The sequence below is a fragment of the Petaurus breviceps genome, unplaced genomic scaffold, assembly GCF_028583685.1.
Source record: "Petaurus breviceps papuanus isolate PSGF00001 unplaced genomic scaffold, PetGlider_PUasm1.0 175, whole genome shotgun sequence".
Classification (NCBI taxonomy): domain Eukaryota; kingdom Metazoa; phylum Chordata; class Mammalia; order Diprotodontia; family Petauridae; genus Petaurus; species Petaurus breviceps.
The window spans coordinates 38,458,547-38,474,781 of NW_027185764.1; the positions used below are offsets into that span (position 1 = coordinate 38,458,547).

Here is a 16,235-nt window from a genome sequence, read left to right on the forward strand (position 1 = left end):
TATTAATACCTCAATTTATTCCCACTGGTGTGTACCCTGGACCCCTAAATGGTTGGTCATTTGATGGGACATTTTGTTAGTGTTGGATCATCAGTTAGTGTCAGAGTAGCGACAATATGTTGAGAAGCAATCTTTGCTAGTTGATCAGGATGTGCTTTGCACTAATGTTCTGGTGTGAACATGAGCATCTACATGAAAATCTGACAAATTCATAATGAAAGACATGTCCCATATATCTTCCCCTAATTCTTTGCCCCATATTTTTTTTGCCATGAAGTTCCAAATTTGGTGTTTTCCATGCTGGCATAAACATCACTAACCCATTAGTTACTGCCCATGAATCAGTAAATACGTTACACTTGTCCTCATTGTTCTGTTTTAATGACTTGATGGATTGCCATAATGTCACTATATTTACTATGTCTACCTGTCCCAGTACTTTCCAAAGTTTGCCTAGTTATATGGGTTATAGGCTATCACTTTCCAGTGTCTTTAATGGCCCAAATATTTTGCTGTCCCATCAGTAAACCATTCGTGTTTCTTTTTTTTTTCAGTTAATCCATCATATCCCTCATTCCATTTTACCAAGGACTGTACCAAAAATTGCTTTGGTCAGGGGATGCATCATTTCCCTAAATACCTATGTTTGCAATAGATTCATGTAGAGTGCAAACCACTTTTGCTTGTTTTAGAACTATTTTGAATAAACCATTTCCATTTTATTATGCTAGCCACTTGTGCTTGTCCAATTCTGTGAGAAGCTGTGGTACTCATTAACCAAGTCATAATTGGGATTCCAGGCCTCAATATTACTTTGTAACCCAGATTCAGTTGTTTAGTATTTAACAAATTCCAATATGCAACTAACAACTGCTTTTCAAGATGGATACTTTGAACCAAAGATGAAGGAAGTTTCCTAGACCAAAATCCTAAGGATAAACTGCAATTTGCATATTCATCCTGTATAATCACTTGTAATTCCATCAGGACATTTTTCATAGACCATGAATCTAGGGGCAATGGCATGTAGGTGGCACAGTCAATAGAGCACTGGGTCTGGAGTCAGAAGGACCTGAGTACAAAACCGGCCTCAGACACTTAACACCAAACTAGCTGTGTGACCTTGGGCAAGTCATTAAACCCCAATTGGCCTTCCTTCCCCTCTCCAAAATGCAAAAAAAAATTTAGGGCCAAATTTATATCAGCCTTGTTTTCTTCAAAAACTTTGCACTGCTCAAGTCTCCAATCAAATTCATATTTCTTCCTGGTAATTTTATATAAAGGTTTCAAACTCTGTTCCAAATGCAGATACAAATAATCATATACATTTTGGGGCCTCCTTCTGATTGGTAGGGATAGGAAAATCCTGAATCTTTTGTCAGGCTTGCAGGAGAATCTCTCCCAGACCTTCATTCCATTGGATACCCCCAAATTTTATGTTTTGAGCTAACCCTTTAATCTTTGCAGGGTTAATTTCCCACTCTTTGCTTTTCGTATACTCAATTAAAAGTGTCAAACTCTTGTCCACTTCTTTTACTTTTTTCCCCCTGCATCATAATATCATCTATTTAATGGATAAACTGTACACCAGGTAGCTCTACTTCATCCAAATGTTCAGCCACAATCTTATGACAAATAGTGAGGTTATGCAGATATCCTTATGTAAAGCAGGTAAGAGTATATTGTTTGTCCTGCCAAGCAAAAGCAAACTGGCCCCATTCTTTAGAATGTATTGGGAGAGTAAAGAAAGTATTTTAAAATCAATAACTGTCTACCATGTCCCATCATATTTCTGGATCTTTTCTATTAACGGTATCTGAAGGAGCAACATACAAGCCGGGGGGTCACCTTATTCAATTGTCTATAATCCACTGCTATTCTCCACATCCCATCTGACTTTCATATTGACCAGACAGGATTATTTCATAATGTGGTTGCAGGGACTGACACTCCTGCCTTAATATATTCCTTTATATTATTGGTAATTTCATCTTGCCCACCTTGCACACAATACTGCTTTAAAGTAATTACTTCAAAAGGTTCAGGTAGTGATTGGGTCCATTTTAATTTTTCCCACTAAACTGTATTAATTCCTATCTTCCTTCTTTCAAATTGATTTCTCTACTCAGGTAAATTTTGAGTCATACCTCTTAATATATCTATTCCAATGATGTATTGGGGAATTGGTATAGTTACGATGATATATTCTTTCTTAAGTAATTTTCCAATTTTCATCATTAATTTAACTTTTTTGACTGATATGTCAGCCTCTCCCAGTCTTGTGATAGTAACAAGAGTTCTATATTTGAATTTATCAAGTTTCCCATGTACAAGGAAGGGCTTCACCCCAGGATCTATTAATGCCTTAGTTACACTATTTGATCTGTTTTTCCAATATATGGTGAGATTGATACAGGGTCTCTGATATGGTCTGTATATTTCTTTAATCTGAAGTGGGGCTTGGCCAATTTCCTATTCTCCCCAAAGGTGTAACCAACTTGGATACAATAATTTGGGAGGATCTGTAGGAGTAGGTCTTACTTCCCCCTTCCATCTAATATTAAGCCCCTTATCTGAGTACATTTTATATAGCTCATTAGTTGGAATACCATTAATTTTTCCAAAATCTTAGCCAGCTCTCACTAGAGCAGTAAACAATTCTTTTCTTGTCTATCCCATCTGACTATGAATAGTCTGGCAATTTTCTTTTATCACTTGAGGAAATTTATCTTTCTCCCATTCTCCAAAGTCACCTAACTGTGAAATCTTATCTAGCACCTCTGAAAGAGAGTGCCCTAGGACTCTGAACAAACTTTGGAGCTACAGAACTCACAAAATGACATAGAGAAGCTAACCTCTCACTGAGCACAGCCCAGCAGGCCAGAAAGAAGCAGCCAGCACAGTTCTCTGGGAGCTGAGCCCAACCCCAAGTGAGCTGAAGGTTTTAGCCTCAGGAGAGGCACAACCAGCCATCAGATGGAGGGGCTTCAAATCACCAGCAGCTGTGGCAGTTTGCAAAATTATCAACCCATATACGCAAAGGACAAAGTGTGAGGTCAGTGTAGTGTGGACTTTGGGACATTGGAATTCAGGAGTGGGGTTGGCCTTTGTCCCCAGGGCAAGAAGCATCTGAGGATCCATGGTATTACAGTCACCAACACGTGCTGGCTTCAGCTCCTGGCCTGCATGTTGTGGAGGGACCAAGCAACCAGTCTGAGTGGTAATCACTCTTGCTTTAACCTGCTTGGATCTGGTTAGTGGTCTATGGTGGAGGTCCTGAGGTGCATGACCAGTTTGCCAGAGTGTGGGGAGGATTCAGAGAAGGTACCCAACTAATAGATCCAGCAGCTGAGAAAACCCAGCAATTTGGGACAAAGCTCCCCCTCTGGTAGCAGAGTTCTACTGTGGCAAAAAGCTCAAAAGTCAAGTAATTGAGTGGCAACATGAGCAAACAAGGGAAGCAAGGCAAGAACAGTAATCCAACTTTGGACTCCTTTTCCATAAAAAGGATCAAAGCATGGAATAGGAGGAAGACAGCAAATCAGAACTTCTGCACCAGAAGCATCCAAAAAAAAATAATATGCTGCTTACAGGCCATAGAGGAGCTTAAGAAGGATTTTGAAAACCAAATAAGAGAAGTGGAAGAAAAATTCAGAAGAGAAATGAGAATGATGCAAGACAATTAAAAATAAGAGTCCACAACCTGACTGAAGAAAATAACCTTAAAAATATACTAACTCAAATGGCAAAAGAGGTTCAAGAAGACAATGAGGAGAAGAATTCCTTGAAAAGCCAAATTTGCCAGATGGAAAAAGAATCTCAAAAGTTCACTAAAGAGAATCATTCCTTCAGAATTAGATTGGAGCAAATGCAAGCTAGTGACTTTATGAGAAATCAAGATGCTGTTAAACAGGTCCAAACAAATGAAAAAATAGAAGGCAATGTGAAAAAAAAGAAAGAGAGTGCCCTATCTCCCCAATAAGTAGCCTCAAAATTAGGTGCTTAAAAGCAGGAGGAGTCATTTTTATGATGATATTTCTATGAGTCAATGCTAAGGGATATCATGATACACATTTGTGTTTTCCATCATAATTCGAGTCTTCATTACCTATTCCTTTAGCTTTCTTTTTTTATTTTTGGAAGGGGGAAAGCAGGGCAACTTGGGTTAAGTGACTTGCCCAAGGTTACACAGCTAATAAGTGTTAAGTGTCTTATGCTGGTTTTGAACTCAGGTCGTCCTGACTCCATTGGCAGTGGTACTCTATTCACTGCCCCACCAAGCTACTCCTTCCTTTAAGTTTCTAAAGCTTACAGATTGGTCATATTGTTACCTCCTCGTATATTATGATCCCTAAAAGGTTGATGTACAAAAGGATTCTGATAAATATCTATAAATTTCAAGTAATCTACATTATTTTTGATACCCCCCCCCCTCGAGCACCTTCATCCATCATCCAAGACACTAATGATTCTTCCATCTTTTGGGTGAATCAACTGAATAAATCAGTGACCTACTGCTGAGTAAAATCCTCAATTACTTCCCTAAACACAATGTGCTCCTCCCTGATTCTTCTTTCTCTTACTATGGGGTGAACATTTGCACTCATAATATCCTCCTCATCTAATTTTGTTTCATTTTCCTCCCATGAATTCTCCTGGCAATCATCATGGCCCCAATTACGCCTAGCCTGAGCAAGGACATGCACATCCCTTTTGTTAATTTATTTTTCATCTTTTTCTTTGCCAAACTTACAAAAGCCCCCTCTTTTGCTAATTGACTAGCTTGCTCTTTTAAATGATAGACAAAATGCTGTGGTATAAATAAGATTCCCATGCTAACCAGTTAACTCCCTTAAAGCAGTTCGTCTCTGCTTTTAAATATAATATGATAACTTGTAAATAAGGCCTGGCCTCTTTTACATACCATGACATTGCCTTCCCCAGTTCTATTGGTATTGATTATAAACATCTTTCTAAATTTCTGGGTTTTCCTTCTGCAGCCTCAATTTCCAGTTTTCAGAGCTCTGGGCTTTTAGTCCATTTTCTTTATAGGGAGGAAGAAGGTAAATCCACTCATCCTGGGACATCCATTTCTCTCTCTAAACCCCTTTTGCCTATAAATTAAGGCCTGATATTTCATGACCCCATTCTCATCACCAAATGTAGTGCCAATATGATATCCATAGCACCTGTGACTTCTATGAGTATGCTGGTGTAATTCTGAATCACACAATATAACAAACTCTCCACACGGAAAAGAGAACCAAATAATTTGTTCAAACACCAGAAATCCAAATCCAAACACTAGAAAGCCAAATCCATCTTAGCAACAAAGAAATCTATACAAAAATAACAATGCAGAGGACACCATCATCCCCAAGTCTTTCCCCTGACAGAGCCTTCCAACAAACAAGCACTCATAGTTGATTGCCTGCTTCCTCTCTCTCCCTCAGCGCTAACTACACTGACCAACTTCCTCTCAGCTTTTCTCCACCCCTTCCTCTTCCAACCATGTGGCAATCTCCTCCCACCACAGGCTTTACACACTCATGTGACTTAGATTCCTTGTTACTTAAATAGGTCACATGGGCCAGTTAATGAATGATAAAGATCTTCCCCTTAACCAAAATTATATGAACAATAGTGTCCTCTCCTCCTTTAATGTGCAATTCACAAAATTTTGTGTGATGCTGTCTTTGGCTACATCACATTTAAAGTATTTATTTATGGTATTTACAGCATTTTCTCTTTGAGCTGAAAGTTCTGGAATTTGGCTATAGTGCTCTAGGGAGTTTTTATTTCTTTGGTTCTCTTTCAAGAAATGATCAGTGGATTCTACCAATTTCTATTTTAACTTCTGGGTCCTAGTCTTTGGGGAAATTTTTGCTTAATAATTTCTTGAAATATAATGTCTCCACTCCTTTATGACTGTAGATTTCAAGTAGTCTAATAATTCTTAAATTAACTCTTCTCAAACTATTTTCAAAGTTGTTTTTCTGATGAGATATTTTACATTTTCTTCTTTCTTTTGATCTTTTGACTATTGGGTTTCTTGTTAGTCCATGCAATCATTAACTTGTACTTTTTTGCTTACAGTTTTAAAAGATAACTTTCTTAAGTGAGCTTTGCATCTTTTCCCCTCATTTGGTCAATTCTACATATTAAGGAGTTTTTTTTCACTGAATTTTTTTTATCCAATAGGTCAATTAATTTTTTAAACTGTGTTTTAAAAAGCTGTTAATTTTCTTTTTTTATAATTTTCTTGCATAACTTTCATTTATTTATTTTTTTCCTCTTCTACATAACTTTTTCTTTAATCTTCCAGAAATTCTTGTTGGTCTTTGGTGTAATTAGCATTTTTGGAAGGCTTTGCTTATAGTTGTTTCACATTGCTGTCTTCCTCTGAATTTACATGCTGTTCTTCCCTGCCATTATAGTAACATTTGCTAATTTTTCCAGCCAAATTCTAGACTTTGAACTTTATATTAAAACTGGGCTCTACTGATTTGGGAGTGAAAAGGCAGTGCCCCAGATTTAGACTTTTTTTTTGCTTTTTGGAGGGGGGAAGGTAGTGCAATTGCAGTTAAGTGACTTGCCCAAGGTCACACAGCTAGTTTTGTGTTAAGTATCTGAGGGTGGATTTGAACACAGATCCTCCTGACTCCAGGGACCATTTAGCCCCACCCCTACTTTAGATTTTTCTAAGCTGCTATTTTAAAAACTAGTTCTGGGGGTTGTAATTTTTGGTGCATCTGAAGTGGTATGTTCTGGGGAGAGATGTGTCACTATTCATTTGTGTACTTGTCCTCAAATAGTAGTGTTCCTCTGGGCTCTGGAAATGTGCCAAAGTCCCTGCCTCTTCTGTGACTATGAGTGCTAGTGTTCCATTCTGCTTTCGAACTGTGATGAGGGCCCCTCCTCTTTTGCACAATACCAGAAACCCTGCATTCCACCCTAGCATTACAACACAGAAGTAGATATGGAACACAGAGTTGCTAGGTAGTACCTGCTAAAATCAGTGTCAGCAAAATGTCCTCCTTAATTACTTTCTAACCAATTGTGTGACCCCATTACCACCCCTAGGCTAAGAGCTCTCAAAGCTACTTTTACTACCACTATAGCTGCTGGCTCCAAGAGTAAATGTTAATATTGCTGTAGCACCCCAAAAGGAGCCTTCAGTGTCACAGAATTCTTTTGCTGAGTTCTTAAGTTTTCTTAGTCTGAAAAAAATATCTCACTCATTTTTTTTAATGATTGAATTTATTTATTTATTTATTTATTTATTTATCTATCTATTTATTTATTTATTTATTTATACTTTATAAAATGCTTTATTAAGTTCTAGTTGACATCACTCATTTCTTTAACATTTTGAGTTGCAAATTTTCTCCCTATTTTTCCCCTACCCACCACCCCAAAATAGCGATCTCACTGGATATACCTCCTCCAATTTGCTCTCTCCCACAACTTCCCCCATCCCCCCTCCAATTTAACAGTAGGGAATTGTGGATCTCTATGTCCCAGTGCCTATATATCTTATTTGCCAGTTACATGTAAAATGACATTAATAATAGTATATATATATGTATATATATATGCAAATATATGTATATATATATATAAATTTGATTTTAAAACTTTGAATACTAAATTCATTTCCTTCCTCCTTCGTCAACCACTCTTACTTGGAAGATGAGCAATTCAATATAGGTTGTACATGTGTAGGTATGCAAAACATTTCCATAGTGGATATATTGTAAAAGACTGACTATATTTCCCTCCATTCTATACCACCTCCAACTTTTTCAATTCTCTGCTTTGATCCTGTCCCATTTCAAAAGTGGTTGCTTCCAACTTCCCTCCCCCCAGCCTGCCCTCCCTTCCATCATCATTCCTCTCATCCCCTTCCCCTATACTCTCCAGTAGGTTTAGATACCACATTTAGTGTATATGTCCTTCAATCCCTAAGCCAAATTCAATGAGAATAAGGTTCACCAATTCTGTTTGCCTTCCTGTTCTTCCCCTCCATTGTAAACATTTTCCCTTGCCTTTTCTATATGATATGGTTAACCCCATTCTGGCTCTATCCATTTCTTCTAATTATATTCCTCTTCATATATGTATGTATACATACATATATATAAATGTATACTTGTATAAATATATACATATTTATGTATATATTCACACACATTTCTATTCCCTTCAACTATTCTCATATTGAGAAAAGTTTCAATTACCATTTTTCCATGTATGAAAGTAAGTAGTACAAATCTGATAAGGTACTTATGATTTCTTTTCCCTGTTTACCTCCCCATGCTTCTCTTGCTTCTTGTCTGAATGTCAAATTTTCTATTCAACTCTGGTTTTTTCATCAAGAATGCTTGAAATTCTCTATTCAATTGAATGGCCATATTTTCCCCTGAAACATAATACTCAGTTTTGCTGGGTAGGTGATTCTTGGTTTTAATTACGAATCCTTTGACCTCTGGAATATCATATCCCAATCCCTTCAATCCCTCAGCATAGAAAATGCAGATCCTGTGTTGTCCTGATTTTGTTTCCACAATATTCAAATTGCTTCTTCCTGGCTGCTTATAATATTTTTCTCCTTGATCTGGGATTTCCAGAACCTGGCTATAATATTCCTAGGCATTTTCATTTTGGGATCTTTTCTTCAGAATGTGCTTCATGGATTCTTTCAACCTCCACTTTGCCCTCTGGTTCTAAAACATCAGGGCAATTTTCCTTGAGAATTACTTGAAGGATGATTTTTAGGTTCTTTTTGTTATCATGGCTTCAAGTAATCCAATAATTTTTAAACTGTCTCTCCTGATTCTGTTTTCCATGTCAGTGGTTTTTCCAATGAGATATTTCACAGTGCCTTCTATTTTTTTTATTAGTTTGGATATGTTTAACAGTACTTCTATTTCTCATAAAGTCACTAACTTCCATTTGCTCATTCTAATGTTGAAGGAATCATTCTCTTCAGTGAGTTTTTGAGATTTGTTCTTCCATCTAGCCAGTTTAGCTTTTTAAGGCATTCTTCTCCTCATTGGTTTTTTGAGCCTCTTTTTCCATTTGAATTATTCTATCTTTAAGGTGTTATTTTCTTTAGTCAGGTTGTTGACTCTTATTTCATAATTTTCTTGCATCATTCTCATTTCTCCTCCCAATTTTTCCTCCACTTCTCTTATTTGGTTTTCAAAATCCTTCTTAGGATCCTCTATGGCCTGTAAGTACTGTCTATTTTTCTGGGAATCATTTGGTGCAGTAGTTCTGACTTTGCTTTCTTCCTCTTGTTCCATGTTTTGAAACTTTTTGTCCCCATAATAGGAATGTGAATGTGGATTGCTCTGCTTGCTTTGCTTCATTTGCTTGCTCATGTTGCCCCTCAATCACTTGACTTTTGAGTTTTTTTGCCACAGTAGGATTCTGCCACCAGAGGGGGAGCTTTGTCCCAAATCACTGGGTTTTTCACAGCTGCTCAAGTTGTTAGTTGCATGCCCTCTCTGAGCCTCCACATGCTCTGTCATGCTGGTCAAACACCCCATGACATCCACCTTAGACCGCAATCCACATCCAAGCAGGTTAAACAAGAGTTTTTTTATGCCTCTGACTGGTTGCTTAGTCCCCCTACAATCTGCAAGCCAGTAGCTGAAGCTGACATCTGGAGGCAGCTACATGGCCACAATGCCTCAGCAGCTTTTCCTTCTAGGGGCAAAGGCTGGACCTCACTCCCAAACTCCTGCTTCACAAAGTCCACAATGCACGGACCTCTCACTTTGTCCTTGGCATCTATGGTTTGATAATTCTGGAAAACTTCCACAGCTGCTGGTGATCTGAAGTCCCTCCAGCTAGCGGCTGGCTTTGCCCACCCTGAGGCTAAAACCTCGGGCTCAAGTGGGCCTGGTCTTGGCTCCCAGAATGCTTTGCTGACCACTTCCTGCTAGCCTGATGGGTTGTTTTCAGCAGGAGGTTAGCTTCTCTGTCATTTTGTGGATTCAAAGGTTGTAGAGTCATTTTTTATATCAATTGGAGGAGGTAGAAGCTGGAGTCATGTGGAAGTCCCATTTCTACTCTGCCATCTACTTACTTTTATCTTTTGTTGATTTTGCTGCTCCAAAAAAATTGTTTGGAGGTATTATTTTATAATCAATTGAAGGTGAATATCAGAAGAGTTCAGCTGGGTTGCTGCCTATACACTACCATCTTGGTTCCACTGTTCATGCTATACTATTTTTCACCAAAAGCATTATAAAATAGCCCAGGAATAACTGCCAGAGAAGTGAGGAAATAGGATGGTTCTATCACAAAACTAAGAACTTCTATGCTCAATTAATGTACCATTTGTACTTAATGACCACAACCAAACAAAAATAATACAACCAAGATAACAGGAGAAACAGAAATAATGGGAAACAATTTTTAGAACCAGGGTCTCTGATAAAGCACTCATTTCTCAAATATATAGAGACTTAAATGAAATTTAGAGGAATACAATTCATTCCTCAATTGGCAAAGTAGGTGAACAGTAAGTTTTCAGATAAAGAAATTAAAGCTAGTTGTAATTATATGAATCATATGAATACTCTAAATCACAATTGATTAATGAAATGAAAATTTAAATCACTTTGAAGTAAAACCTCACAGCTATTAAATTGGGTAATATGACAAAATGAAAATGATAAATGTTGGAGAAGATATGGTTAAATTGAAACACTAATGTATTGTTGTTGGAATTATGAGCTACTCCAACCATTCTTGAGAGTAATTTTGAATCGTTCCCAAAGGGAAATAAAAATGTTTATACCCTTTGATCAAGTAACACCATTATTAGGTCTATATCCCAAAGAGATCATAAAAAAGGGAAAAGGAGACATATGTACAAAAATATTACTTTTATTATCTATGCACACACACAAACACACAAAGAGAGACAAAAAAAGAGACAGAGACACAGAGAGACATGGAAGCAGAGACACAGAAAAAGGAGGATAAATAAGAAAAAAGGAGAAAAAAAACACACTTAACTATAACTATCAATGTGAATGGAATGAACTCACTTACAAAATGGAAGCAGATAGCAGAATAGATTAGAAACCAGAACTCAACAATATGTTGTTCACAAGGGACATATTTGAAACAGAGAAACACCCATAGAATTAAGATGAGGGACTGGAAGAGAATCTATTATGCTTCAAAAAAAGTAAAAAGAGCAGGTATAGCAATAATAATCTCTGACAAAACAAAGGCCAAAACAGACCTAATTAAAAGGCATAAGCAGAGAAACTACAACTTGAAAAAAGGCATCATAGACAATGAAGCAATATCAATACTAAACAAATTGCACAGCATCCAAATTCTTAAAGGAAAAGTTATATTAATTGCAAGAAAAAATGAACAGTAAATTATAATTGTGGGGAACTTCAAATTTCCTGTCTTAGAACTGGATAAATTTATCTATAATATAAATAAGGAAGATGCTAAAGAGATGAAAAGAATCTTATTAAAAAGTTATATATGATAAAACTCTGGAGAAAATTAAGTGACAATGGAAAGGAATGTATCTTTTTCTCTGATATACATGACATATTCAGCAATATTGTACATAACATAAAACTTCACAATTAAATTTTGAATAGGAGAAATATTAATTACATCCTTTTCAGATCAAATTGCAATAAAGTTACATTCAAGGGTGTCTTAGCATAAATTGAAAATTAATTTGAAACTAAGAGATGTATTTTGCAAATAAGCAAGTTGAAGAATAAATCAAGTAGCAATTTCATTTTGAAGAATGACAACAATGAGACAAAATACAAAAATACGGGTATTTGTAGTCCAAGAAGTTTTTGGGGAAAAATTATACCTCTAAAATGTGATGTTTGAAGAGTTCAAGAGACAAAATTTCTGCCTAATTAATCATTTCATTAATAATACTAGCATGTTATTAATAAAAAGAATGAAAATCTGACTGACTGCCTTGGACAGAAGATGAAATGGTCACACAGTTTATATGCCCTGTAAGGGTGGGTGTTCCTAAGAGTAACAATCAACTCTGATTGGTTAACAACTAATAAGAGAGAATGAATATTATAATAAGAGGTGGACCTGTTCTAAGGAGGGGATATTCTAATGATTTAGTTAATTTCATTTACTTTCAAATTCCCCCAGCCTTGAGAAAATCTAGACAAAAATATCCATATGTCCTGCCTCATCTTAATTTAAATTTCTTATAAATAAAGTGAGGTACCATTACCTAGATTGAAGATAATGTTAATACTATCTATTATCAGTCTTGCCTTTAGAGTTTGAACTGGAAATGAGGACTTTAAAAAAAAGTGGAGAACTCTGGATCTCTCCAAATCATTGGTTGCTACTAATCATTTCTCTAAAAATAATCAATTATAAAATAGGCCAGTGAATGAATCATGCAACTAAAAAAACTAGGATAATGAAAAAATAAAAGTTTCCAATTGAATACAAAAATAAAATCCTGAAAATTAATAAAATTGAAAATAAAAACCATATGTATATATATATGTATTTTTGTTTATATATACATATATATTATTTATATATACACACACACACATATATATATATATATATTTAGGAGCTTGTTTATTGTTTTTAAGTAAAAAATAGATAAACATTTTTTTAAATTTGATTTAAAGAAAAGACAGAGGAAAATGAAATTATCAATAATAAAAATAAAAATGGAGAATGCACTGTCAATGAATATGAAATTAAACAGTTATTGGTAGGTATTTTGCCTGATTGTATGCCAGTCAAACTGATAACCTAAGTGAAATGGACAAATATTTATAAAATTAAAAACTGTCCAGATTAACAGAAGAGACAATATTTAAATAACCCACCTTAGGAAAGGGGCATCTAACTGTGGTAGTTCATGGATAGCCAGGCCTCCATCTTCTCAAGTTCAAATCTGAACTCAGACACTTACTAGCTATGTGAACCTGGGCAAGCCACTCAATGCTATTTGCCCTAGTTTCCTCATGGGTAAAATAATCTGGAAAAGGAATTAACAAACCACTACATGGTCTTTGTTAATAAAATCTCAAAGAGGGACACAAATGTTGAGATTTGGGTGCAGAGGCCCTCAAGACCCCAAAATCACAACACACCGGGTCCTGTGGAATGAATTTAACTCAAGACTTCTCTTAGTGAAAGAAAATAAAGTTTACTAAAGATTTGCCATTATGGGTAGACTCTTAAGGAGACAAAGCTTTTGTGACAGTTGTATTGACAAGCAGGCCAAAACAATCTGACATAGACTGAGTCAGAGCTATATTGAATGCCTGCCTCTTCATGGAGTTAAGATGGATCTTACATACTGAAAGATTGTGGGAGGGATCTAGGGGTTTGGGGAGGGTCTTGAGGAGAAGTCTAAGGAGGATGTTGATGGGACTGAAGTCAAACTCCAGGAACCAAGGGAATGGGATCAAGGGTGGGAAGTAGCTGAATGCTACCTGATAACAGACAATGGAGGGCTATGCTAAGGGTAACAGATTTGGGAATTGTGAAAATGGAAGGCTTATGGCCTCAGGCTAATGCCAGATCAAGTGGAAGATTCAGGGGTGTTCCCAGAGCCTTAACCCCATCAAGTCATGCATGTCCAACACGACTAAAAATCAATTGACCAAAAAACAAAATTATATCTCAGGAAAGATAGGCAAGGTAGTGCAGTGAATAGAATGCAAGGCCTGGAGTCAAGAAGATCTGGGCTGGGATTTGTCCTCAGACAATTACTAGTTGTGTGATAATAATCAAGTCACCTAACCCTGTTTGCTTCAGTTTCATGAGTGGGAGAAAGAAATGGCAAACCACTCCAGGGTATTAATCAAGAAAACCCCAAATCACGTCAGAAAAAGTTGGGCATTACTGAAACTATGGAACAACAAAAACATCTTCGAAAATGATAAATTGAAAAAGTCCTAAATGAATTCCCTAAGAAAAAATCCCAAGATCATATAAATTTATGAGTGAATTCTATCAAACATGTAAGGGAAGAATCAAGTCCAATACTGCACAAACTATTTTTAAAAAATAGGTAACAGAGTCTTGCCGATTATGACATAATTAAGATTTTGATTGTTAAACCAGGAAGAGAAAAGACATCAAAAGAAACTATAGACCAAATTTTTTATTTAATATTGCTGTAAAAAGTGCAAATTCAATACTATCAAAGATGTTATAGCATTATATCACAAAGATTATGTACTATGACCAGTTGAGATTTACACCAGGGATGAAGAACTTATTCAATATTTGACAAAATAAAAGCATAATTGACCATATCAATAACAAAAACAATAAAAATCAAGTGATTATTTCAATAGATGCAGAAAAAGCTGGCAAAGTACAACCCTCTTTCCTATTTAAGAAAAAAGCTGAAAATCATAAGAATTAACGGAACCTTTCTTAAAATTAAAGTGTTTGTATAAAATCAAGAGCAAACATATTTATAAATGGATTTTTCCTTAAAATTATAAGAAGTATCTACCTAAAACAGCCATGAAATATATGTAACAGTGATAAATTTAATGCCTTCCCAATTCGATGGCAGAAAAAAATGATGATATTCCTTACTGGTCTATTATTCAGTATTTTACTATAAGTACTTGCTATAGCAATATGAATATATATATATGTATATATATATATATATATATATATATATGTGGCAGAATAAAAATAAGCATTTGGGAAACAAAACTATTGCTCTTTGAAAATGATGTGGTATAATCAGAGAGTCCTAAAGAATCAACTAAAACAAAAACTGGTTATAATAAGTAAAAACTTTACCACCTCCCGAGTTCAATAGGAAACATTCATATTAGGAAAGTGCAGAAGTTTGGTTTTCCACAATAAGCAGCCTACTTCCTGCCAGAAACTACTAGCATAGTCAAGGAAAACATACCTTTCCAATACCCAGCACTTCCACCATAGCAAAAGAAATGTTTGGTATAGTTCACTGAATTATTGCTTTGGGGAATGGAATCTTGGCAGCAGATGAGTCTACTGGTAACATTGCAAAGCAGCTACAATCCACTAGAACTGAGAACCCATATAAGCAGTAACTTCTGACAGCAGATGATGTAGAATGAACTCCTATACTGGAGGTGCTATCCTTTTCCATGAGACACTCTACCAGAAAACCAATGATGACCATCCCTTACCCAAAGTCATAAAGGTAAGGGTGACATGGTGCCTGTCAAGGTAGACAAATGTATAGTGCCCTTGACAGTGACAAATAGTGAGACTACCACCCAAGGAGCGAATGGGCTGAGTTAGTGCTGTGCCCGTGATAAGAAGGATGGAGCTGACTTTGTCAAGTGGAATTGTGGATTGAAGACTGGGGTTAATACACATTCCCCACTTGCCATTATGGACAATTTCAATGTGCTGGCCCAACATGTCAACATTTGCCAGCAGAACACCAATGTCCCCATTTTGGAGTCAGAGATCCTCCTTGATGGAGAATACTCAGTATGTCACTGAGAAGGTCCTGGCTACTGTCTACAAAGCTCTGAGTGACCACGATGTCTATCTGGAAGGGACCTTACTGAAACCTAAGATGGTCACCTATGACCATGCCTGTACCCAGAAATACTCACATGAGAAGATTATAACGGCTGTTGCAACTGCCCTTTGTGGGACTATGCTTCCTGCAGTCGCTAGTATCACCTCCTTGTCTTGGGGTCAGAGAGAAGAGGTTACCTCCATCAATCTCAATGCCATCAACACCTGCTCCTTCCATAAACCACAGGCTCTGACTTTTTCTTATAGCTGAGCCCTGAAGGCATCTGCCTTCAAGACCTAGGGTGGTAAGAAAGAAAATGTCCAGGCTTCCATAGAGGAATATATTAAGCAAGCCATAGCTAATAACCTAATGCTCAAGGCAAGTATACGTCAAGTGGAAAGTCAAGATTTGCAGCCAGCAAGTTTCTCTTTGTCTCTAACCAGCCAACTAGCTAAATCAAGGCCTTCCACCTGGGTACTCATTAACATTCCAGGTCATCCCTCATAGTGTGGTATTGTTGCTCTTTGATGAATCTAATGACCTCTCAAGCCCACTTTTCCAATAAACAACTTTAATAACAATAATTTATTTTTTTAAAGTTAACAAAGTTGCAGAATGAAAAACAAAGTAATATATAAAGCATCAGAATTTTTATATACTGCCAGCAAAACCCAGTAAGAAGAGA

The 16,235-nt window shown here is 36.5% G+C and overlaps 1 pseudogene; it reads left to right on the plus strand.

The window, feature by feature from the left end:
- Positions 1-16,005, plus strand: part of LOC138159184 (fructose-bisphosphate aldolase A pseudogene) — a 48,140-nt pseudogene extending 32,135 nt beyond the window's left edge.
- The last annotated feature ends 230 nt before the right edge of the window (positions 16,006-16,235 follow it).